The 27,117-nt window shown below is 35.5% G+C and overlaps 1 protein-coding gene across 2 annotated transcripts in view; it reads left to right on the top strand.

Annotated features, from left to right (window-relative positions):
* Nucleotides 1–27,117, top strand: part of FOCAD (focadhesin) — a 275,278-nt gene that overhangs the window by 98,135 nt on the left and 150,026 nt on the right. The gene's annotated exons all lie outside the window — the stretch shown is intronic.

Here is a 27,117-nt window from a genome sequence, read left to right as displayed (position 1 = left end):
TGGGTGGATTTGCTATTTTGTTATACTTTTGTTAATTCTTGGAGTCTATTCCAAGATGGATATCCCTTAATTCTAATATTGATCTTTTAAGGTGGATGCAAAATAATTAATTCAGTTTAAAGTTGCCTATACAGTAGGCATTAATCTCTTCTTGACTTGTTGCAATTTGATCCCATCTTTAATCAGTCATTTAATAAACTAAAAAATATTGGGTCCTTGCCATATATGGTATTGATCAACATGCTGGGATGGGAGGATAAACAATCATTTTTGCTATCTGGACAGAACTTGGAGTGTGATAGAAAGTAATCAGGCATTAATAAGACTTTTTACCCCCCCTTTTAAACTAACCATATGTTTATCATAGTGCTCTGTAATTTTTTTCCCATTGGGTAGAATCTCTAGAATGCATTTCCTGTGAAGAGAAGGGTTTTCTAATCAAGCAGATAAGGTATTTTTACTATCTTCTGTTTAGTATCTGTGCTTGTCTTTCTTTTCAAACTTGGTGAGGGAAAAAGTCCATCTCTTTATGGAAAATTATGTGTTCATATAGGAAATAAATTTGGTGGTAGAGTTGGACAAATGTTTATTTAAGATATGAAGTTAATGTGTTTGGAATTCGTTTTCTGTCCCCAACTAGTCATGCTCATTCCTTTTTGTCAAGGAAACAGCTGCCACTATCTCACAGATAGTTGTCCTTCTGACCAGGCCTCTTCTGCTCTGATTCTGCAGGTGGATCTGTGATGTCCTCATGGCCTCCTACTTTGTTTCTCCCTTCACATTCTGTGATGATCTTGCTTCTACCAAATGTTTTCTTTCAGTGTTGACACTTTGTAGGATAATCTCTTTAGAATAGTTAATGCACAGATAATGTCTGGGGATTAGCTAAAGAAATCACACAGTAGGTTAGCTGATCTGTGTATGTCACTGATGTAAAATGTGTATTACGTCAATCCATATGTGTATTGAGACTCAGGAAATGCACTGGGTCTTTGAAATTCTAGGGTGATACCTTCAGTTATAAGTAGCAGGAACCCATGTGTCTTACACTGTTTTTATTAGGTCCAGAATTTAGAACCACCATAGCCTAGACAGTGTATTGATTGCACAGTTTGTTCTTTTCCTCTATGAATTGGCCTGAAGCCCAAAGCCTTATAACCTTATCTTCACAATCCAAAAGGAAGAGAGTTGTAGAGATATTTGGATTGGCTTTGTGTGGGTCATGTGCCTTGAGGGTAGGAGAAGGGGGCTCTTTAATTGTTGATCCTGGGTAGAATGAGGTGGGCGAAGTGTCAGGGTCCTGAAATGATCTATGCCGCCAGGATCACATGGAATGAGGGAGGGATGAGTCCCCAGAGGAAAAAGAGTTTCCTGGTAATAAAAATGGGAGTATTCGAAATAGGAAAACATGTGGAGAAGAACTTCGCAATTAGCGTTTTGGGGACCCTGAAATGCTATAATGAGTTTCAGGTATGCTAAGTTACTATTCCCCCCACCTCTCAGCTGTCAGATAGCCAGGTCGTCGCTAAGCTCAGGGTGCCAGATGCCTTTTGCTGGTAGCATCTAGCCACTTAGTGTATCACTTATTTACTCCAAATAGCCTTATAAACATTATCTTTCATGCGTGCCATAAAATGGAAAAGGTTGGGACGCACTAGTGTGACCATCCAGGTTCATCTATTTATTCAGTAAATGTTTATTAAGAAGTGGTGGTATAAATTGAAGGCATGTTGATTACTTCTTGGATAGTTTTGAAAGAAATGAGAAAAAATACCCACTGTAATTGTGCTTGTTAAGGTGAATGTTTAAATAAATTACCCAAATTCATACAGAAACACAGGCAATATCATTAATAAGAATTTGGAAGTGGAGTTAAGTGTTTTGAAAAGGACAAAACAAGTGTCCTGGACGTAGGAGGTAGTGTTTTTTCCCTTACTCTTCTTTATGAAGACTGTACCCTGTTTCCCTGAAAATAAGACCTAGTCTATAATCAGCTTTAATGCATCTTTTGGAGCAAAAACTAATATAAAAATTAATATAAGCATTACATTATATTATGTTATATTGTATTATATTATGTTATATTATGACCTGGTCTTCTATTATAGTAAAATAAGACCGGGTCTTATATTAATTTTTGCTCTAAAAGGTGCATTAGAGCTGATGGTCTGGCTAGGTCTTATTTTCAGGGAAACACGGTAGTATACCATTTCACTGGCCTTTAGTTACAAGGTAAAGCAGCCAAAAAGAGAGGAGTGAATATTTTGAAAAAGCAAGCTCTCTAATTGTGAGTAGATGCTTGGAATAGATTCTATTAAAATGAGTTAGGGTTGTAATTTATTATTGGAGTGTTTTCTATTTCTTTCATTAGGTTGACAAGACTACATGAAACGTGTTCGTATTTCATGCCTGTTTGTCCTTTCTCACTTACTAGAAAGAAGCTGTATTGTATATAAGCAATCACTGGCTCAAACCTGGGGGATTTGATAGTAACAAAAAGTCTTAGACTACTAATAAGCAGAAGCTAAGTAAATAGATAGGTAAAAGTAGGAAGAGGCTATCTGCCATCTCTGTTTTGGTGGTCACTTAACCTCCAGTAGAATTTGCTGGCCTACAGTATACTTATCTACATATTGTGTTTTGTGTGACAAATATTGAAAGGGATGCGCCACATATAAAGTATGTTTTGGTATTATTGTTATTGTAAAGTATTAATAGAAATTATTTTTAGTAATACTAATTAATAGTAATATAAATTATCAATATCAACTAGTAATGTTATATTAGGGTTAATAATGGTAAGACAATGTGCTTTTAAAAAAATATGATTCTCTTGTCAAGCAGTTTGATGAATCCCCCTTCTGCAGTGAGTTTTTATCTTGAGTCTCTCACTTGGTTCCCCAGTGGCATGCATTCGTATTAGGTTTAATATTAGGTTGGTGCAAAAGTAATTTCGGTTTTTGCAGTTATTTTTAACCTTTTAAACCACAACTACTTTTGCACCAACCTAATACATATAAGGATTATGAAGCTAAGTAATCTGAAGGGAAGTTGGCCTTGTGAAGACCATTTTAGAGTTAACTGGATACAGATGATGATGGTAAAATAACTAGATCATTACCTAGTGTTACAGCAATAAATCAACACTTGAAAAAATAGTGAGAAGCTATTGTTTTCTATATCTAGAGATACTGTCAGCAGTTACGAATAATCCCTATAGTTTTCTTACCCGGACATGAGACTTAATTTGCGGAAGATCCAATCTCAGGTCAGGCAGTGCTCAGTACAAGTGAAGTGCCTTTTATATTCTTGGAGGTAATGTCTTAGACGCAGGGGTGTCCAAACATTTTTCAACATTTTTCACCAAGGTACATATGTGGTAAAATACACAAACAGCCGGGCCACTCACTCAAGGTGAAGTACGTATTGCCTCACCTGGTTTATTTAAGTAAACTGAATATATTTTTGGAATTTCCTGCGGGCCAATTAAAAATGGATTGCGGGCAGCAGTTGGCCCGCAGGCCGCAGTTTGGACACCCCTGTCTTAGAATATTCTGGGGAGATCCAAGAATCAGCATCCTGTGTGAATTTCTATGGGGTTTCAAAGTTTTAAACACATTGATTTGGTTTAGAGAGGTTTTCATATCAATAATCTGTGCTTATAAATGGAGTGCCATCTATATCCTTAACTTGTGTCATTCCCTCCACAAATTTGCCCCATCCCCGCCCACCCTGGAAATAGCAGCTGATAGATTCATGTGCTTTTTGGTTATGTTTATATAACAGTCACCGTCTTTCTGATAACTGTGAGTCATGTAACTTTTTTACGCTTTAGAGTAAATCATTCAGACCGCCTTCAAAGATGCCTAAATGACCATTGAAGCACATGGCTCGCTTCATGGCTCGTGTACAGTAATGTCTAGTTGGCCTTATTCTTTCCTCTTCAGAGGAAAAGGGAGCTGTTTTCTACCTCTGATTTGGCCAGGGTCTGATCACATCTGGTATGAATTCAGTAGTAGTGAATGTTAAACATAGGCTCTGCTGAGTTAAAATAGAGGAGAATGTGGACCCCAGACCTAAATAAGGATGTTTTCTGAACTTTAATTTATGGCTTTTTAAAGGCAATATCAAATTGTATTTCAAACCCTTAGCCAATGATTGACCAATCCGTGTGACATGATTGTGGACATTTTGGAAATATCTGAGATTGACATAACCTCCTTAAGAAGAGGTTCATAACTTAGTGAATCAACGAGTATTGATTGACCTCCTATTTCCGCATCCATGAGCGCCCAGCATGATGACTTGTTAAGAGCCACACCTGGCTCTGTGATCCGCACTGTGTGCCTCTAATGCGTACCTACCAGGTGATAGCACGTTTTCTACTTCCTCAACCCATTCCATAGACCTGATTGTATCTTGCTTCTAAGACTCTCAGCCAGAAACTTTACATTTTCTTCCTCACTTCCTATGCTTCTCTTCCATTTATGATTTTATGTTTAGTTATTTGCCAGCTCTGACCTTGGCTTTCAGTAATTGCCACCCATGCTCCCTCTGGTAGTTTCAGGTAAACTATTCTAAATCCACCTGGGACTCTACAATGATCCCCCACAATGTTTCTATGGCCTCTGACCCCTTGAGAAGAAAGGGATATTATTTAACCTCTTAAAACCTCCTCTAATAGCTATTAGCTTAGCTGTATTATATTAACTATATTACTAGCTAATTACTTAGTATACATTTATTAATATATTAAGTATACAATAATTATAATTTTTTATATTAACAATATTTAAATATATAATATAATTATTTATTATATGAACTATATGGCTATATGGCTATTAACTATATTACATTAACTATATGGCTTCCCTAAAGCTGTTGGTATTGAAATTTTACCATCTGAAGCATTATATCCTAGAGAATAATAGAGATGCTGGAAAAAGCTGTTTTTCCCGTAGCTGTGTGATTCTACAAAAGCCTTATAGGAATCATTAGATGCTTGATAGTATGTCTTATAAATATCTGTAGAGAGAACAACCTGACTAAAGGTTATATTCTCTTTTGGAAATCAAGGATACTTGTTAGTGGTTTTAGAACCTAAGAAAATGTGTTTTCTTCCTATGTCCCTTCCTATATTTTTAAGAGTTTATGGCAATATTAAATACTGAGGCATCTGAATTGAGCATTAACCAAAAAGACTAGTAATTTTTAGATAGACCAAGATGGTTAAAATAAAATCTTGTAATAGCTTAGTATGTCATCTTCAATGGAATAATTCTAAATACTGTGAAAGGAATATCAATTTCTTTTTGACTAATTTATAAAATGGAATGTGCCAAAGAAGAAAAGTTTACAAATTTTGACGTTAGAGAATCACATATAACTTCCTTAAAACCTTACCCTCGTTGAGGAGCTTAACAAATTAAGTTTTGTGAAACTCTTTCAAACCTTTGGTACTTACTTCTCTCTTGTTTGGAAGTGGGGATAGAGTTGTATTTTTTGTTTTATTTTGTTTTGTTTTTACTTGTATTTTACAACTCTGCATCCATTTACTTCCTTTTTACATTTTGGTTGTTAAGTCTAGTTAAAGGTCTTGCTTAATGGGAACAATTCCAATCTTTGATAATTTTATTTTATCCTTTAATGTTTTCAAGGGCTTAATTTGTTCCATTTGTAAAAGTGTGCACACTTATGAGCCATTTGAAATCACTTATGTGGCTAGGTTCATGGCCCGTGACTTACTAGTCTTTTCAAAGTCATATATTATCAAATAGTAAAAAGTTGACTTTCAGGGCAGAATCCTGTGATAGTTCTACTCTGGGTCATAAGCCACATTTTAACGTGGAAAATGAATAGGAAATGTGTGAAATTTAATGGTCTGTAAGTTACTGCTGTGAGAAAAGGAGAAAACACATTCTATAAAAGAACTTGTACAAAGAGTCTTTGGACACTTTGCACTCTGTTCTGTTGTCACCAGATTCTATGAATTGCTACCCCCTGAAGTCAGTCTGCATCCTGAAGTCTGGTTGTTCTTCACACCAGCAAAAAGAAGCCAGAATGTACAGTACTTGTAATAAAGAGCTTTATAGATAAGGCATGCTATACTCCTATTCCCTGGTAGCCATAGAATCGATTATGCCTAGAGCAAAATTGGGATGTGCTTGTCAGCATGAAGCAATTAGACAAAGAAAAACACAGACCCAAAATACCAAGTCAAATATATATTCCATCCTGTGGCGATATGTTTATTTCTTCTTTATAAAACCCACATAGAGATCTGTATAATCAAATGTTTTTAGCGGGTATTTGAACCTTTTAATGTTTTTACTTTTTTTAAAATTTTTGGCATGAAGCCTAGGGTTTATACTCACAGAGGTATTCTGTGTCAACTTCTTGATTTTCCTGAGTGTTAATGTTGGGCTGAGTTTCTTCTGAGGGGTCTACAGATTATAAATTTCTTAAAATTCTCACTGAAAGAATTACTCGATTGTGATTTTCAGTTCAACTCTATATCATGTGATACTAGCGTACTAATATACTGAAAGAAAAGCCATTTGTTGTGTCACTGAACACTGATTATCAGAAAGGATGGGACTAGAGATTGGTGAAGATGGGGTCCAGAACTGCATTGAGAACAGTGGAGTCTGTCTGCTGCCATGTGAATATCAGGTATCAGCAGCTCCGTCTGCTGGTTCAAACCTTTTTAGGATTGGCTTCTAGTGTGGGTGAAGGACTCAGAGGGGAATCAGCAGATTTTGTGGTAACTTTGAATTTTATAACAGGCATGAGGAATTCTATTCGAGGGGAAAGTACACCGAAGTCCACCACTGCCAGAATAAAATTTTTCTAATTTAGTCAGTGGACAGGGAAGGGAGAAGCTGCCAGTCGACATCCCTTATCATTCACTCTTCAGTCCTTCCGTAGTCAGCCCTTCAAATCAGAGGAGAATCTGATTTGAGGAAACATTTTCTTACATCTCCAGAAGTAACCCATGACAGCTCCCTAGATTTCAATGTAGTCTACTCATCTAGAAGCTGAACCATCTTCTTGAACAAAGTAATAGCTAATAAAAATAGCCAGTAGTTACATATGCTTTTATATACCAGTCACTATTCTAATCACTTTATTTTCACAGGTTAATTAACTTATTGAGTATTCACAGCTCTTTGACATTGGAACCACCACTTTTTAGGAACTGAGGCACAGAGTTTTACTTCCCCAAAGTCATACAGCTAGTAACTGGCAAAGTCAGGATTTGAATTCAGCATATATGGTTCCAGAGTTGGTGTTCTTATCCAATATGCTATACTGTCTCTCTACAACTTTTAGTTAAACCATTTAAAAACAAATGTTTTGAAACAGTAAACAAGGTTCACTAGCTTTACATCTCTTATACTGGCCTCGTAATATTCTGAAATCCAGTCAAATATAGGCATATTTTTTAGTGAACAAAAAAAAGTAGGTTGTTGTATTCCATTTTGAAAAATGTTTACAACATGTTGAGAAAAATTCCACCTTGGTTGTTAAGTTTGAAACATTTAAAAGGTTTGGTAAGATACACAGTTAATTTAGGATCTTAAACAGCATGAAAGATTGAGTTATTCAGTAAATAGTCATGGAGAACCTCTTTGGGACACACATTTTAAATGAAACTTGTGATACAAAAACGGTTATTAGGAAACTCACAGTATGTAGGGAAAATGGGCACTATACAATCAGAATACCCTGGGATAAGTGCTACATTCCGGGGAAGCACAGGACGTTGTTTGAGCCCCGAAAGGAGTAGCTAAGTCATAATAGGAAGACTGCCTGCAGTAGGTGATTTATGAGCTGAGTCTTGCTGTACAAATACAAGTGAAAGAACATCTTTGAAATGAACTGGAAGAAGCATATTGCTTGTTTCTGTTACATATAAAGTACTCCTTTTTATATATGACATATGATCCTCTTTGAGTACCTTTGTCAGGCAAACAGTGGAATAAATAAATTTTTGGAGGTCCTGGAGTAGTTCTTTGTGAACCATAGATTCACTAGCAATAATTTTCTCTTATTTTCAAGTTTAATTTTCTTGTTGCGGAGTGAAAGAAAGCTCATGACAGTCACAGTTATAGCTACTACTGTGTTCCCCTGAAAATAAGACCTAGCCGGACAATCAGCTCTAATGCGTCTTTTGGAGCAAAAATTAATATAAGACCCGGTAGTTATATTATATTACATTACATTACATTACATTACATTACATTACATTACATTATATTCCTGGTCTTATAGTAAAATAAGACCCGGTCTTATATTAATTTTTGTTCCAAAAGACACCTTAGAGCTGATTGTCTGGCTAGGTCTTATTTTCGAGGAATCACGGCTATCTGACAGCTGTAACTGCGGTGACATGATTTGGTGTAAGAAAGGTCTACTCCAGAAGTCTTACAGTTGAACAGCCATGTTAGCTGTCTTATCAGAGTTCTTGAGACTTATTCTGTCTCTTTGTTTTTTAAGCGCACTGGACTTCTACCCCACCAGTGACAATTTTGAGCTTTTCCATAATAGATTATATAACAGACTCTTAGTTATTAGGACAGTTTATGTAATGAAATTGGCCATATAAAGTGTTTATTTCAAATGGGTAGACATGGTGAAAAACTCTGTGGAGCCCAACATATAGTTAAGAAGTGACTTGGGATGATTTCTACATGTCAGGCTTCCAGTGTATTGATTGGACTTTTGGAAACCTTGTGTCCTGTTATTCATGTCTATTAGCATTCTTGTGGTAGTGGATTAAGTCTGCATATAAGAAAACAAGCGTATAAAAATATATGTAACCTGAATGTATCATATCACAGAGTCAAACAGCACTAAAGATTAGTGAGATGAGTAAGGACAAATTAGCATTCTGAAGTGTCCTATAGTTATCATAAATGGAAGCTGTTTTCAAAGGAAATTTTCAGTAAATTACAATTAGATTTAGAGTTCATAAAAGGAATTCCTCAAGGGAAATTGTCTTACTTGTTTTTGCCTCCCAGTAACCTTGGACAGTTCCTTTGATACCTGATTGAATTAACACATAACTATATTAGATGTATGTACCTATCATCCTAGAAACAATAAACTGTTTTCTAATATTGTCATGTGTTATCCAAACTAATAGAGGGAACAGTGTGGAGTCAGGGGAGAGAGATTAGGTTAGGGCAGATTATAATAAAATCTTATCAAATAAAATCCTATTAATTTAGGATTCTGGGTCATTAGATGTAGGCTGAGTTAAAATATAAGCCGACGTAGAAGCTATTGTTTTTAGGCACTTCAGGTTTGCTCATTTGCATTGGTACAATAAATGTGACAATTTAAAATGATCAAATTATCTATTCATTAGGACATATCAGCAGGGATTGGTACTTGGCAACACTTGGCTAATTAGTTTGTTACAGTATTTTTGTGAAAGCAATCGAATTTTATTTCTTTAACATTTGTCTCTAATCCAGTCTTGCCTGCCTTCATTGTTTCCAGTAGTCTGAATTATTTTTAGTGATAATTATACTGGTGGCATTTTACTCTACTTATGTGTATTTGTCAAATTGTATTCACATTTTAACGGTGTAACTTGAGCTGCATTAAGTAAATTTTCATTCAGCTTGAACTACTATAAAAACCTTGTTTTTATTAGGTCCCATTTTATTTACCAAGCATTTTCAAGTCATTGATTCACACACACACACACACACACACACACACACACACACACACAGAGCAAACCTTTTATATGGCAGTTTCTGGTAATATTAACATGAAAGGATATAGTCTTTGTTTTCAGGAATCCAAGAGCCTAATCTGTTGACAGGCATTAAATTTACTGTTCAATACAAGATGGTAATTGTCATTCTGGAGGTATATACGTGTCTCTGGAACATAGATGAAGAGGCTTACAAGTTTCCCTGATGCTGGGGAAAGAAGGCATTCGAGGCAGGATGAGAAGCATATGCAAAGACACAAATGTGTAGCACGTCACACTGGGGTAACGACGGCATGTGGTACTGTATTAAACTGGGATGTGCATAGGATGAGGGAAATTGATCCTGGAGTGGATACTGGGCAAGCATTTGGAAGCAAGATCCCAAAAAGCTTTGCAGTGAGGTCGGAGATGAGCATTCATCTAAAGTATTGGGGTAATCAGCTATAGAGGAGATTAAGTTATATAACAGAATGTTAGGTGTTTTGATGGGGACCTTGAGATACCAGAATGAGTTTTGAGGCAGAACGCCTGGTAGAACTCACAGAGTAGAAGGAACAAACCTCAGCGTCTATCTACTACTACTGTTTTTGAACCCTCACTCATACCAAGGAACTAGAAGTTAGGAAATGAGAGGATAGGGGAAGAGAAGAGGAAGGATTCTTGGAGCAGGTTGCTGGAGTGCTGAGTCCTACAGGTGCTAGCCCTTTATCTCAAGCATCGTGACATGGCCTTCAGTGGAACCCCACCACTCCCATCCAGCTGGTTATGTATGCCTTGCAGTTGGAGTGGACAGATGTATATACGGTGGATTGGAGATTGTCCCCCAAATCCAAAAGGGAGTGATGGGCTGGCTGGCTGCTGTGATGGTGGAAGCAAAGGAGAGAGTACTGTAGTGTAGGGATTGGTTTGCATGCCTAGAATTTGTCAAAGCAAAAGGTATGTTAGGGTTTCCTATGGCGAAAATGTGGGCACCGTGGGCAAGAGAAGTACATTGGAATTGGCTCATCTCATTTCATAGGTCTGCTTAAAGGGTATCCTGCTGAAAGAAGCAGGATTCCTAGAGTGGGTGGGATAATTAAACCAGAAGCGACTCCCACCTGCATCAAAAGTCTAAAGAGAGCTTAACCTTGCAGGCTTGGGCTGCTTGCCATGGAGCAGTCGGAGAATCTCTTTGAGGCATGTGAGCTGTAAAGACTGCCCACCAAGAGGTGCCAACACTGCTCCTCAGAGGAGCCTGCCCAGATCCAGAGATGGAAGGGGGAAGCTAAGCCGATCAGCATCGATTAAAGGTAGTAAGGTTAAGGGAACCTCTGAGAATTCTTCCATTGCCCCTATAGCCCTTTGCTGCAGAGAGTCTGGATTTAACCTTTCTAATCTCATCAGCAAGGCAGTAAGAAATGTATAAATGTTCTTAGGTTTAGGCTTCTGTGGGCAATGGGTGATGCTGAACCATTTATTGTAGTAGAGATTACAGATGGTTGGTTCATTTTGCACCTTTTCCTTTGGTTTCCACTTTAAAATTTTTTGTGCTTTGCTGAGGTTGACAAACGGAGGTGTCAAAATTCCCTTTATCTAAGGCTTTTCCCGGTAATGTCACATTGTCTTTATAATTAATGGTGCATTGCTGAAATGTTGTGGAGCATAGAAGTAATTGCAATAACCAGTTATGCCCATTTGGTCCCTTTTCATGTTTTTTTCTCCTTTGAGACATTAGTGGAATTTCATTTTTCCCATGTAGAAACGGGAGGAGCCCTACACACGTTTCTGTTGTCTGGTGGAGAATCCTTGGTACCTGTTTTTAAGTGCTCAGTGAGCATTTGAGGAGTTCTTAGTAAATTTTTGAAGCCAGGGAGGGTTCAGGCAATGGTCTGCAAAATTGCTGAAGAAAGTCCAGGAATCTTTTTTAAAACAGTCGAAAAATGAAGAATCATGCATGCATGTATTAGGTTATCTTAAATCAAATCCTAGCCGAAGCTGTAGTGACACATGCTGTTCATGAAAGACTTAATACAGTCCTTTTAATCGGATGAATTGTCTTGTTGTGCAAAAACTGTTATTACACTGTGTGTGAAACCAACCATGCTGCAGGGGGAAAAATTAAATCGCCTGACTGAGAGGTCACTTGTGAATAGTAACACAAGATCTATTACCGTTATTAGAGACTCTGGAGGACATTCACCCTTTTATGGTCTTTCAACTGCTGGAATGAAATATTTTAGTGGTAAATGACACCCTTCTGGGAAATCCTCCTAAAGATTCATTTTTTGCTGTTTGTACATTAAAAAGCCGGAGGGGGGGGGAGAGGGCGGGAGGCTTCAGGGGGAAAATCACGTTGCTCCTTTCAGATCACTTAAAATTTTTACTTATTTTGATTTGATATGATGACAGTTGCCTTTGAGTGTTCCTCATTACACGCTCTTAATCTGGGTCTATTAGTACCACACTTCCTCTTTCGTAACATGTCGTGCACATTCTGTAATCTTTTCCGTAGGGAAATTCAGGATAGCATGAAAGCTAAGAGACCAGGGTGGTTTATGTCAAAATCTGGATTAAGCACTTTAAAATGCATGAAGTGAAAAGTCTGTCTGCTTATTTTGTTTATTTTCTCTTAAGGGTCTTTTGAGTGAATATAAGGAAGATCCAGTGAGTCTATATTTTAGTTCTGCATGGCAACCATACTGAGTGGTAAATATTTTAAGAAATATTTTCAGAAGTAAATGAATAGCTATTGATCTGAGGTGAAGCTTTATAACACAGTTATTAAATTGGGAATCAGAGTTTCCTTTCAGTGGATTACATTCATTATAAACTGTCAATCCATGTGCTATAGTTTATTACCACTCTGGAATTTTCTGCCATTTTGCTATTTTGCTATATGGTTGAGAATAGTTTTTGTGTGGATAAGAGAGAAATAAGAATAGCCACTGATAGCATTGCAAATAATTCGGGTAAAATTTTTTGTTAATTTTCAAGTCAAATCACTGACTTTTTCCTCTTCCCATTATTTGACTCCAGTATCTTTTTTTCATTCTTTCTTCTAAAGCTTCCTTATTCTGAAGCTTCCTTACTTTATTGCCCAAAAGATATGGAACTGTTAGAGTGATGTGAATAGGTATATAAATTCTGTTGGATTTCTCAGTGCCTGCTTTTGTTACAGGTATTTTGATGGGTTCATTAAAATGTATCCGTTGAAATGGGGGGTTTGTAGAAGAAGGAATAGAGGGAAAAGAATACATTGTTAGTAGGAGTAATACATAGATAGTTGAGATTCACCTGGAAATAAAAATAATTTAGTAAAATGGGGAGATAGAAACCCTTTGTCAGGTTGCTAATGAGAGGCTTGACCTAGCTGCTGCTGCTGCAGCATCTTTGGGGATGATGAGAGATGCAAAATGCACTGTTGCTAGGCAACTCTCTTGGCTGCCTTTGGAGCAGGTTCATATGTACTAAGAGCTAATGAATCCTCATGTCTGCTCTTTGAAACTGTTCAAAAGCCAATGAAGACATACCCAGACATTTAGCATTTACAAGTACCAGAGCCATTCTTGCCATGTCATTTACTCATTAAAAATTAAGTTGACCATTTAGTGTGTATGGAATATTGCTTATTTTTTCAAGGTAGACCAAGATTTGAGCTCTGTTTTCAAAAAGGAGCTCAGTAAGGAATGACTTAGTTCCAGCTGATGCCAGTTAAATTATTCTAGATGAAGGCTTATTTTAAATTTGAATGCTCTTCTTTTTTCCAAAAGTGGTAAGTTATTGAAACTTGCCTCTTTAAGCCTCTTAGAACATTTTAAATTACACTGTCTTCATGCTTCGCTCAGCCCAAGAGTGTTATTTCTGAAGATGACAGGAATCTGGAGCCCAGAATTAATTTTCTAGGTGGCATCCCTCCCCCCGAAAAAAATTCCTGGACAGTCGCCATAAGACAAGCCACAGAACATGAATGGAAGCCAGATAAGGTGCATTATTGGATCAGATAATGAACCTAACTGCTTGTAAGACCCCACTGCACCTCTAATAATACCTATCTCTCAGGGGTGTTATAAAGATTACAAGATCGTGCACATGAAAAAAACATTGTAAAGTGCCCTATGAATGCTAGTTTTGCAGTGAATTCCAAGGGATTGTCTAAATTCAGCAAAAATTTAGTTGCCTAAATTCAGCAAAAATTTGTGTTGCTATACTATTAGCTCTTAGGCTTGTTAATATTTTGGTAGGATGTGGGATAATTGTAGTGGGATTTATTTGTAACTGGAATTAACCCGTACCTGTTTATTTTTTTGCTGCATTAACTTGTGATATCTCTTAAAGTCACAGCTCCTAGTATAATACCGTGTGATAGAAGTCAATCAATAAAAATGTATTACTTAAAGTTGTATAAATCTCCTGTCTAGGCGCTCTCAATGGAATTGTTTCATTTCTTGTAATATTGCAAAATATACTGGCGATTCTGTTATAATTCTATGTATTTTCCTCTCTGTAAAATGAGAATAATAGAAGAACCCAACTAACTAAATTCATGTGGATTAAATGAGATAATCCAGTACCTGGTTTATAATCAGTGCTCAATAAAAGTTATGTATTATTAAAATTATAGTTGATTTTCATAGGTCTTTTATTCATTTCACAATTTTTTATCTGTAGCCTCATATTCTAGGAGCAGTGCTGGTCTATTTAGCAAGAAAGACACGTTTCTTACCCATTTGACACTTATTGTTATACTTTATTCCCCAAGTACATGAAGAGAGAGACATTAACTGTTTTCTGTGTGTGCCTGTGTGTGTGTTTTAAACTACATTTAGATACATAAATGGGTTGGAGACTAATGCTGTTCAATAGAAATGTAATATGAGCCGCATATATAGGTTTAAATTTTGTGGCAGCCACATAAAAAAGGTGAAAATAAATAAGTGAAATTAATTTTAAAAATGTATTTTATTTAACTCAATATGTCTGAAGTATTATTTCAGTATGTAATCTACCCAAAATTATTGAAATAGTTTACATGTAATTTTTATACTAGACCATCCAAATCTAGTGTGTATTTTACCCTTATAGCACATCTCAGTTTAGCTACATTTTAAATGTTCATTAGTCACCTGTGGCTCGTGGCTACTGTGTTGAGTTGTGCACAAATGCTAAAAAATCCCAATGCTCATTTTTTTTTCAATATAAATGTAAATAGGAAATGTTCTTCTCATTGGTTTTATTTGCTTAAAATAGCGGTGGCGTCTCTGCAGTAGGATAGAACATAAAATGATTAAGAACAGTAATACTTAAAATTGGGTTTTCAGGGAGGTACTAAGAGGGTAATAGAAAGTCAGGCAGCTTTTTCTGAGTGGAAGTAGCCAGTCTCAATACTTACACTTTGTTAACCTTTTCTTCCTTCTGTGGTTTGTCTTGAGTTTAATTTAGCTCCTGTTTATGAGTATTTGCTCTATGTGTGGTCCTGAGCAAGTTTGCTGCCTGCCGGTGTTCACAGGCTAGTGTGGGCAACCGTCTTGGGAAGCTATTGAAAGAAAGGTGTGCACAAAGCAGGAGGGACAAACAATACTTAGAAAGGGGCAAACAAGTGCTCTAGTATCCTTAAATAGTTTTCATGGTTGTAAACTATTATTTTCATGGTAAGTGCATGAATAGTTGAACTATCAGTTTGAAAAAGGAAGAACACATACAAGTTCAGCGGGCAAGAGGAAGGACTGGATGTGCCTTGAAGAATAAGCTGAGCCAGACGGTGGGGGAGACTTTGTTCCCTGCTGTCAGCTGCCGTCCTTGGGCAGGAAGTCTGCCCTCAGGCTCATTCCTCCACTAAGACTTTTGCTGGGTCCTATTGCCGCCTACCTGCTTCCTATTCTTGTGCCGACTAGTCCTTTATCTCCTGGTCATTTAGCATCCAGTGCAGTCTCATCATTTATTGAAGCATTGCTGAAAATAATTTTAGTAAAATAGTGTTTTGTTTTACTAAAGTATTGTTTTTATATGTAATAGTTGTATGCAAAATATCCAAACAATATAGTAGTACCATGTTTCCCGAAAGAAAGACCTAGCCGGACAATCAGCTCTAATGTGTCTTTTGGAGCAAACATTAATATAAGACCTGGTGTGTTAGGTAATGTTATGTTATGTTATGTTCTTTTACTATAAGACCGGGTCTTATATATATATATATTTTTTGTTTGTTTGTTTGTTTCTGTTTTGTTTATTTTGTTCTTTTTTTAAAAAAAATTTATTGGGGTGACAATTGTTAGTAAAATTACATAGATTTCAGGTGTACAATTCTGTATTACATCATCTATAAATCCCATTGTGTGTGCACCACCCAGAGTCAGTTCTCCTTCCGTCACCATACATTCAGACCAGGTCTTATATTAATGTTTGCTCCACAAGACGCATTAGAGCTGATTGTCTGGCTCGGTCTTATTTTTGGGGAAACATGGTATGTACAATAGTCATATAAGCATGCTATTTGTCCTAATGTACTTGCCCCACAAATATACACACACACATATGCACACGAAAGCATTATGTTATATTGTTCCTTTACAGTTTGTGTTTTTCTCTCATCAATAGCTATCTTTCCATGTTTGTTTATAAGATCTAATTTATGCTTTTTGAAAGATGCTGATGTTCTACAGTGTATTGCTTAATGTTTACAAACGTTTCTATATTGTTAGATGTTTAAGTTGTCCATTTGTGTTGTTGTTGTTGCCATTACAGGAATGTAGCAAACATCTGAGGCATTCTTGGCACCTCAGCCTTTTAGAACAGCATTGTCCTCTCGAGTTTTCTGGGATGATGGGTATGTTCTGTAATCTGCTGTCCCATAGGGCAACCACTAGGCACGTGTGACTACTGAGCACTCGAAATGTGGCCAGTGGGACTGGGGAACTGGACTTTTCATTTTATTTAATTTTCATTCATTTAAATTCAAATTTAAGTAGTCGCATGTGACTAGTGTCTGCATGTTGGACAGCCCAGCTCTAGAATCTCTCCCTTCCTCTAAAAATGAAAAAGCAGTCATTGTTATACTATTTAGTATTTTGCATTTATCAAAGACTGCTTTGAATTGTTGTTTTCTTGTTCTTATATCTTAATTTCTGTCTACAGAAACTATTTTCTACGCTTTTAATTTTCAAGTTGAGTTTGGCTTATTCAGTCAATAATGGTTGAGGTTATAATTGGGAGTTTCTTAACTAGACTATATACTACTTATGTAGGGACTGTCTTTTCTCAGTCGTGTCTCTAAAGCCCAACATAGTACCCAGTGTAAGAGTTGGCCCTCAAATGTTTTTTATTGTAAGCTATATAACTCATAGGGGAGCTCACTGTTACTATTGATATTAGAAATCTAGAAGTTATTCTTTTTAAAAATCCTACATAGCATTTTTTCTTTTCTTTTAGTTAAAGTTTATTGGGGTGGCGATTGTTAGTAAAGTTACATAGGTTTCAGGTGTACAATTCTGTAATACATCATCTATATATCCCATTGTGTGTTCACCATCCAGAGTCAGTTCTCTTTCCATCACCATATATTTGATCCCCTTTACCCTCATCGATCACCCTCCTCCCCCCTTACCCTCTGGGAACCACTAAACTGTTATCTGTGAAATTGTCTATGAGTTTTTGTTTCTTGATTTGTTTGTCTTGTTCTTTTGTTGTTTTCAGTTTTATATCCCACATACATTGAAATCATATGGTTCTCAACTTTTTCTATCTGACTTGTTTTGCTCAGCATAATAATCTCAAGATCCATCCATGTTGTTGCAAATGGTACCATTTCATCTTTTCTTATGGCAGAGTAGTATTCCATTGTATATATATACCACAACTCCTTTGAACAATCATCTACCGAAGGACTCTTTAGTTTCCATGTTTTGGCCACTGTAAATAAAGCTGCAGTGAACATCGGAGCACATATATTTTTACGGATAAATGTTTTCAGATTTTTTGAGTAGATACCCAGGAGAGGGATTGCTGGGTCATATGGTAATTCTATTCTTAATTTTTTGAGGAGCCTCCACACTGCCTTCCATAGTGGCTGTACCAATCTGCATTGCCACCAACTGTGTATGAGGGTTCATTTTTCTCCACAGCCTCTCCAACACTTGTTACTATTTGTCTTGCTGATGATAGCCATTCTAAGTTGGGTGAGGTGATATCTCATTGTGGTTTTTATTTGCATTTCTCTGATGATTAGTGATGTTGAACATTTTTTTCATATGTCTATTGGCCATTTGTATGTCTTCTTTGAAGAAATGTCTATTCAGGTCCTCTGCCCATTTTTTAATTGGATTGTTTGTTTTTCTGTTGTTGTTGAGTTCCTTATATAGTATTTTGGATATCAGCCCCTTACTGGAGGCATTGTTTGCAAAAATCTTCTCCCATTCGGTTGGTTGCCTCTTTATTCTGTTGATGGTTTCTTTTGCTGTGCAGAAGCTTTTTAGTTTGATGTAGTCCTATTCATTTATTTTCGCTTTTACTTCCCTTGCCTTTGGGGTCAAATTCATAAAATGCTCTTTGAACCCAAGGTCCGTCAGTGTAGTACCTCTGTTTTCTTCTATGCAGTTTATCCATTTTGAGTTAATTTTGGTACACTGTGACAGATACATAGCAGTCTAGTTTTGTTCTTTTGCAGGTGGCTTTCCAGTTCTCCCAGCACCATTTATTGAAGAGCTGTCTTTTCTCCGTTGTATGTTTTTGGCTTCCTTGTCGAAAGTTTTCTGTCCATATTTATGTGGTTTTATTTCTGAGTTCTCAATTTTATTCCATTGGTCTGTGTGTCTGTTTTTCTGCCAATACTATGCTGTTTTGATTATTGTTGCCATGTAGTACAAGCTGCAGTCAGGGAGTGTGATACCTCCAGCATTGTTCTTTTTTCTTAGGATTGCTTTGGCTATTCGGGGTCTTTTTTGGTTCCATACAAATCTGATGATTTTTTGTTCAACAATTTTTTTCTTAATTGATAGTTTCTTTAAAGCAACACATGAAATGATTTGGGGTCAGGGGTTTTTAAGACTACCTTCCCCTTGATTTGTAGATTTGCTGTAAGGACTCAGCATACAGTTGCAACCACGACCATGACTTATTACAGTAAAAGGGTAAAAAGCAAAATCGTAAGGGAAAAAAGTTCATTGGGTGAAGTTCAGAGGAAGCTTGGCACAAGCTTCTAAGGGTCCTCCGAGTGGAGTCACACGGCATGTAGTTACTCCTCCACCATCAAATTAGGGTGACACTTGTGAAGTGTTGTCTAGTTGGGAAGCGCATTAGACTCTATGCCCTTTTATCGGGGGCTGGTCAGTTCAGGTACAGTGTTTTGTATACTGTGTTTGTACAAACAGTGTAGGCACACTCATATCAATCAGTAAAGAATGGTAGGAACCGTCTCCAAATCCACTTTCAAAGACCCCATGCAAAGGGTGACTTTGCAAACAGGCCTCTGAAGGATGGCAATGGTCCCAGGCCTGCGATGCTTACCATTTTCTGCACAAACATTTACTTAAATTTTGATGTATTTGGGTTATGTTTTGTATTTTTAAGTAGTGGATTCAAAGTTAATCCTTTGATTTCCTCTCTTCTTTTCCTTTTTGGTATTTGAATATATATATATAAAATGTCTTCTAAGTAGGTGGCTATCATTCTTTTATTTTGAGTACCTTTGGTTACAGAAAGCTAAGTGTCTCTTGGAGCAGCACACTCTATCCTCTAAATATTTTTTTAAATACTCCTTTTCCATGCTAAACCCATATACACCTTTCAATATGGGCCTGGGGATTACATAAAACAAACCTAGTTTGTTTCTTATATGTTAGCATTTTAAGTATTTGGAGATAACTATTATTTTTCTTTAATCCTCTTGTTCTGTAGAACATTCTGTGTTCTTCTTTGCCCTTTTTTTCTTCGTGGTTATAACAAAAAAACCTATTTGTCGTATTTTTTTTCCTGGCATATGTTTTGCACATTATATTTGTGGTTTTTAATATGGAAATTTTTATTCTGTTTTACTTTTTTCAGTTGATTTACTCTGACCTAAAAAAATACCTGCTATTGTATATATATTGTATGTGCATCTGGGGAAATATTGCCTCCTAGATTTTACTGAATTTCTGTGTATTTTAAAAAAAATACATTTATGTAGAGAGAATACTTAGATCAGAAGATTTTTACCCTTTTATTGTGAAAAATTTCAAGCATATTCAAGGTGGGAGAAATAGTATAAATTAGTATAAACATAGAATAAACCCGATGTATACATCTCTTAGCCTCAACAGTTATCATTACATAGCTGGTCTGTATCTTCTGTATCACTTTCCAACCCCCAATTCTGTAACATTATTTTGAAGCAAATCTCAGATTAGAGCTGAACTTCTTAACTGAATTTTGAACATCTTCTTTTTGGAAACATTATACCACCTTTTACTCCCCCAGAATTATGTGTTTGTTTCCCTGTATCTTTGCATTAAGTTTTATAATTTAAAAATATTTTAAACTCTAGTATGAGAGAGAATTGTCTTGTTATAATCAGTTTTTAAAATAGTGAGATTAAATGGTTTTGAAGTTCTTTTTTTGCTGCATTTCCCCCCCCATTTTTCTCTTAAGTTTTAGATTTAAGTGCTTTGCCCATATTTGTTTGAGGGAGGGTGAGAGAGAATCTGTATTTATCTTAAAATTATTGCATTCTTTATTTAGAATGTCAGATCATTGGTTGATAATCACACACACACACTTGTTTTCTTTTTAAAAGCAAACTATTTCTGAGTGTTTTACTGTGTGGCAGGTACTGAATTACTTTGGTTGGGTGTAGAATTCTGGGCTTGGGAACCATTCCCCTTCACTCTCTTGTTTGCTTCCGTTGCTTCCATAGCTTGCAGTGTTGTGGAGAAAATCCAATGCTATTCTGATTCCTGAATTGCTGACTATATATTTATGTGAATCTAAAGTTTGTTTTTATTTTTCCTCTTTAGAAACTGTTAGGAACTTCTCTTTGTTCCTGATACTCTGTAATTTCATGATGATGTGCTTTTGTGTGAATCTGTTCTCATGTGTTGTACTGGATAATTGCTAGCTCTTTTAAATCTGGAAAGTCATGTCCTTGCATTCTGGGGAATTTTTAAAATTATTTTTTCATTAATTTCTTTCCCTCTACTGACTCTGTTTTTTTTCTTTCTGAAACTTTTGTTTTTTTAATACATTTTTTTCATTTTCCAGTTGACATATAATATTAAATTAATTTCAGGTGATTTCTTTCTGGAACTTCTCTTATCTGGACCCTAAATTCCTGTACTGGTCTTCTAATTTTTTTATCTTTTCTTCCCCAACGCCTTCTCTCTGCTTTTTTACTCTACAGTTTGGAAAATTTCCTTCACTTTATCTTTCAAATATTATTGACTTTTCTGTTGTCCTAAGATGTTTTTAATTCAACAGCTCTTTTTGTTTTCTAAATGTTCTTCCTTTTTAATTGTATCCATCTTTACTTAGTAGTCTTTCATTGTTTTATTGCTTAGTAGTTCTTTCCTTTCTAGAAAGCATATAAATATTCACTTAATATCTCTTCCAGATTCTCTTTGATGTTCTGGAATCCATCTGGAATATTTTTATTGCATGGTAATGTGTTAGGGTTTCCCCTCCTTATTAGTTAACCAGTTTTGCTAACATCATTCATGGATTAATTTTTTTCTATCGGTTTGCAAAGTCTGCTTCTGTCATGGATATGACTGTTACTGTGTTTTTACGAACAAGTATGTCCTTTTTCTAGTCTAATCATTTTCCTTAATGCAGAAGACTGTTCATTATAGGAGTTTACTAAATCTGTTTACTGTGATTCCTTATCAGTATACTGCCTACTCCAAGCCATGGAATCAGTCATCTTGTTATTCTTTATTCCAAGAAATTTAAATCAATTCTTTATTATGTTCCTGGCTTTTTTCATTAATTTTACTTCATCCTGGGTGTGAATCTTCTTGGTTAATATCGGATTCTATTTAGGTCATTTGTTTGCCATTATTTATATGGACCCCATTTAATGGTCAATCTTGTATTTGAGACTCAGTTTGGACCTTATAAAATTCATGGAATAAGATATTTACCACTTATTTAAACTTCAAAAGGTTTTTGTCATTGAAGAAGGAAAGTGAGGATTTGGAGTCATACTTTATATTCCGCCAACTTGTATTGGCCGTTTAATCTTTTCCTCCTCAAATGTAATATGGATTGGTTTATATCTACCATTGTCAGTCTTGCATAGTTTTTCATATCCCAATAAATTGACCTGAGTGTCATAGCTTTGGGTTCTGTTAGTAATTTACTATTTCAATAAATTCAAAAGCATTGAATCTTTCTAGTTTTATTACATAGTTGCTTACCTAGCTGAGCTGTATTTAATTATATCTCATTGTTGGAAGGCATTCAAACTCCTTCCCACTCTGATTTAAAACACATTGCCATTGACAGAGACAGTAGTATAAATTGACTCCACCTAATTGAAAAGAAAAATACACATATTATACTTTACTTATAGGACTTTGGCTTTTAACTTTTGTTCTACCGGTCCGACTACCAAAGATTTAGATCTCACCATGATAGAAACGTAAAACCTACTTTTGTTCAGGAAGGAAATTTTATGCTTGTAGGAAGTCAGTCATTATACTTATCATTAATAGCTAATAGTCAAAATGTTAGCAATTGAAAAAGGTAATATTGATTTTACTCCTTTTACTCATTGGTTGTTACATATTAATAGTGTGGCTAACTATTAGTTGATGATTTTTCTTATACCATTTTCTAAATATATACGTTATTGCTGACTCTGAGAGATAAGGAAGATTCAGATGGCTAAGGAGACTGACCTGGAAATCAAGTTGAGGTAGGGAAAGGTCATGGTTATTATCTTCCAAGTATTTCAAACTCCTCAAGGGATGTGATACTTTATCTTATTTTCGTCTGTGATGTTTCCTCTGTTTTTCTATACTTGGAGCTCCTGTGTCATTGACCTTATTTTCTATATACTGGGAAATTCTTACCTCAAATTCTGATGATGTCCTGGTAACATCTTGATATCCGGTTAACATTTACCTAACATACAAATTTTTCTGATTCTAAGTTAATTTGGTCAGAGTACTATTGTTAAGTACTTTTCTTTGCAAGTGGCAGGCTTTTAGTCATTGTTTATAGATTGAAGTAGCTGTAACCCTGCATAAAATCTATCTTGTTGAGTGGAATTTGAGCAGATAAATTAGGAGCAGTTGATGCACTAAAGTATTTTGTGATATGCTGAGAACCAGAGATCCAAAGGTGAAGAAGATACCATCCCTGCCTTTGGTTAGGCACAGGGGCAAGTGCATGGGCTTTGGAGTTAAATTCTTTTGGTCCCGTCCTACCTCCAGTATGTACTAGCACAACTACCTTGGGCAAATTATTTGGCCTTTATGAGCTTCAGTTTTGTCATTTGAAACATGTTGATGATCATGATTTTCTGTAAAGTGCTTAGGAGAGTGTTTATAGTAACTGTTCAATAGATGTTAGCTGCTATTGTTAAAGGAGTCATTCTTTATAGATCAGGTGCTCAAGCTGCACTGGAATAAGGCTAGAGTGACTAGCAAATAGAAAGAAGATTGCCTGGTAGGGGCCTTTTTATGCTACATATCTTTCTTCCCTTGATCTTATTTGACTCTCAAAGTTTAAACTTCAAGACTCTAGACCACTTATTTAATTATAATTTATGATGTAAATATAATTTGAACCACAGTAAAATAAAATTATACCATTTCTCTGATATTCCTGCATGCCTGCAGATTTCTCATAAGTGGAAGGAATGATTAGCTTTTCAGTACTTCTGTCAATGGACTACTTTCCAGTGTATTACTTAAATAATAGGATATCCTAACTAGAAATATCAAGTAATTAGACAGGTGGATTAACTAATGCTCAAAGCATAATAGTAGTTATATCCTTTGTATAATAAATTTTTTAAAGTTTCAATATTAAAATTATTAATGCCTTTACGCATACGCTTGTTTATATGAACCATTCAAGCATATTCGTTCTTTGTTATATAAAAATTCATGTTTTATCTTTTCATTTTTAACTTAACACATACTGTTATCTTACCACTGTATTAATGGCAAATACACTCATGTACATAGAATTTACTTCCAGTTTTTCACAGGACAGAGTCTTATGCAAAGATGGTTCAGCATTTATCTCATCTAAGGATATGAATAAAAACTAAGAATTCACTTCCAAAGTTCAGGTCTAGTATTATAAAACATTGTCAGAAAAGTTAAATAAAACCAGATAGTGCTTTCAATTTTTGCCTCTTCCATTAGATGATCATGTCTTGAGTTATTTCTTTTCACTAGTATCTTTATTTTCTATTTATATTAATTTATTACTATATTTCTTATTTGGTAATAAAATATGAGCTACCTCTCATACTTTTAGAAAAGAGGAATAGTTATAAACATTAATTATATATCCTCTCATTTGATAACTAAGATGAATAATAACAAAACCCTTTTTATTTCTCATGATTTATAAGTAGATAGCACTACTCATGATTTTCATTATAGAACTGTCTGAAGGGTTATTCTTTTATCTGTGTAACCTCATACAGTGTTGCCAACATGGATATTTTTCATGGAATACAAGTTGAAATTTTAAACTCTGTTCTTCATATGATTAACTTCAGGGAGATGCTGGTTTGTGTCTCCTGGTTGGTTTTTTTCTATACATTTTGCCCAAACATGGGGAGAAGACTTGTATGATAGCTTTTTATCCTGTTTAGATAGCCTGGGCTCTTTGATTGCTTTCCCTCTGCCAAGGTCGAATGGAGGGGTGAACTAAGACGTGGACTCCCATCCTCATTCTGCCACCAACTAACTCTGTGGTCTCTCTGGGCCTCATTTCCTTCATCTGTAAAATAAAGTTGTTTACATGAACTTGACACAGAGTCTTCTCACTCTTAAAAAACAATCCCATGATTTTTTTTAATTGTAGTAAACATATAACATTAAATATACCTTCTTATCAACATGTTACATGTACAATACAGTATTGTGTACAGCTTGTCATCTTGCAAGAATGAATATCTATACCCACTGAACAGCAACTTGCCTTTTCCTCCTCCTCCTAATCCCTGGCAGCCGTCATTCTACTTTCTCCTTCTAAGACTGACTACTTTAGACACCTCATACATGTAGTGTCATGCAATATTTGTCTTTATGCGACTGGTTTATTTCACACAGCATAATGTCCTCAAGATTCAGTCATGTTGCAGTATATGGCAGGATTTCCTTCTTTTTTTGAAGCTGAATAATATTACATTGTACTTATATGCCACATTTTCTTTATCCATTCATTCATCAGTGGCTACTTAGGTTGTTTCCGTCTTTTGGCTCTTGTGAAGAATGCTGCAATGTACACGGAGTGCAAATAATATCTTTGAGATCCTGATTTCATTTCCTTTGAAATATTTCAATTCTTTGAAATATTTTTGAAAATGCCCATGCGTGTTTTATTATAAAAACTAACAGCGCCAAGTTAAGCAAGTCAAACAATTAAAGTCTCCTTTATATTCCATAAAGTGTTACAGAAAAATTTGTGTTTCAATAAAAGAACTGTTGTTTTAGAACAGGCAGCTAACAGCAACTGTGCAGTTAATGGTTTTTTTGTGAATAGATTTTAAGAGACTACTGCCTGTCCTGAAATTCCCAAAATGAGATTGCTGGATCATATGATAGTTTTATTTTCAATTTTTTGAGGAATCTCCATACTGTGTTTTATATTATAGTAACTACACCATATAACATTTTGCATAGAGTATGAAAACATAACTGATTTTTTGTTGTTGTTCATTTTGAATCCTACAACTTTCCTGAATTCATTTATTAGTTTTAACTAACTTTTTCTGTGTGAGATCTTTAGGGTTTCTACATATAAGGCTATGTCATTTATGAACAGAGATAATTTTACTTCTTCCTTTCTGATTTGAACAACTTTCATTTCTTTTTCTTGCCTACTTTTCTCTGGCTAGGACTTCCAGTACTGTGTTCTGTGTTCTATTAATACTATGTAATATGAATAGAAATGGCAAGAGTGGGCATCTGCCTTGTTTTTGATCTTAGAGGAAAAGCTTTCAGTTTTTACTGTTCCGTATGGTATTAGTTGTGGGTTTTTAATAAAGAGACTTGATTATGTTGAGGTGATTTCCTTCTGTTCTTGGTTTGGTGAGTGTTTTTATATATTTTTTTAATCATGAAAGAGTGTTCAGTTTTGTTAAATGCTTTTTTTGCATCTATTTTGATGATTATGTGATTTTTATCCTTCATTCTGTTAATGTAGTTTATAACATTGATTGATTTTTATATGTTGAACCATCCTTGCATCCCAGGGATAAATTCCACTTGGTCATGGTGTATGATGCTTTTAAAGTGCTGCTGAATTCTGTTTGCTAATATTTTGCATGCATGTTTATTAGGGATATTGTCCTGTAGTTTTCTCTTCCTCTTCCCTCTTCACTCCCCCCTCTCCCTTCCTCCCCCTACCTCCGCCGCCTCCTTCTTTTTGGAATTGTCTTTATCTGGCTTTGGTATAAGAGTAATGCTCGTCTCATAAAATGAGTTTGGGAGTAGTTCCGCCTCTTCAATTGTGGGGGAAAAGTTTAAGAAGGGTTAGTGTTGGTTCTTCTTTAAATGTTTGATAGAATTTACCTGTGAAACCATCTGGTCCTGGGCTTTTCTATGTTGATAGGTTTATTGACTGCTGATTTAATCTTCTTGTTATGTGTTCAGATTTTTCTATTCATGATTCAGTCTTGGTAAGTTATGTTTCTAGGAAATTATTCATTTATTGTAGTGTGATCGTATATAGTCTCTTATCCTTTTTATTTCTGTGGTATCAGTTGTGATATCTCCTTTTTCATTTCTGATTTTATTTGAGTCTTTTTTTCCCCTTAATCTAGCTAATGAGTTGTCAATTTTGTTGATCTTTTAAAATACCAGTTTAATTTTTTTGATTTTTCTATTGCTTTTCTAGTCTTTATTTAGTCCTGCTTTAATATTTATTGTTTCCTTCTCTGTACTAACTTTGGTCTAGTTTATTCTTTTTTTTCCCTAGTTCCTTGAGATACAAAGTTAGCTTGTTAATTTGAGCTCCTTTTTGTTTTTCAGTGTAGGTGTTTACCTCTATATACTTCTCTCTTAGTGCTTGCTGCTTTTGCTGCGTCCCATAAGTTTTGGTATGTTGTAATTTTTGTTGTTTTTTGTTCCAAAATATTTTCTAGTTTCCTTTTAGGTTTTTCTTTGATCCATTGGTTGTTCAAGAGTATGTTTAGTTTCCAGGTATTTGTGAATTTTCCTGTTTTCTTACTGTAATTGGCTTCTAATTTC

This window comes from Rhinolophus sinicus, linkage group LG04 (assembly GCF_036562045.2).
Source record: "Rhinolophus sinicus isolate RSC01 linkage group LG04, ASM3656204v1, whole genome shotgun sequence".
Lineage (NCBI taxonomy): Eukaryota > Metazoa > Chordata > Mammalia > Chiroptera > Rhinolophidae > Rhinolophus > Rhinolophus sinicus.
The sequence above is the reverse complement of the archived record's forward strand: the minus strand, read 5'-3'. Positions and strand labels throughout refer to the sequence as shown.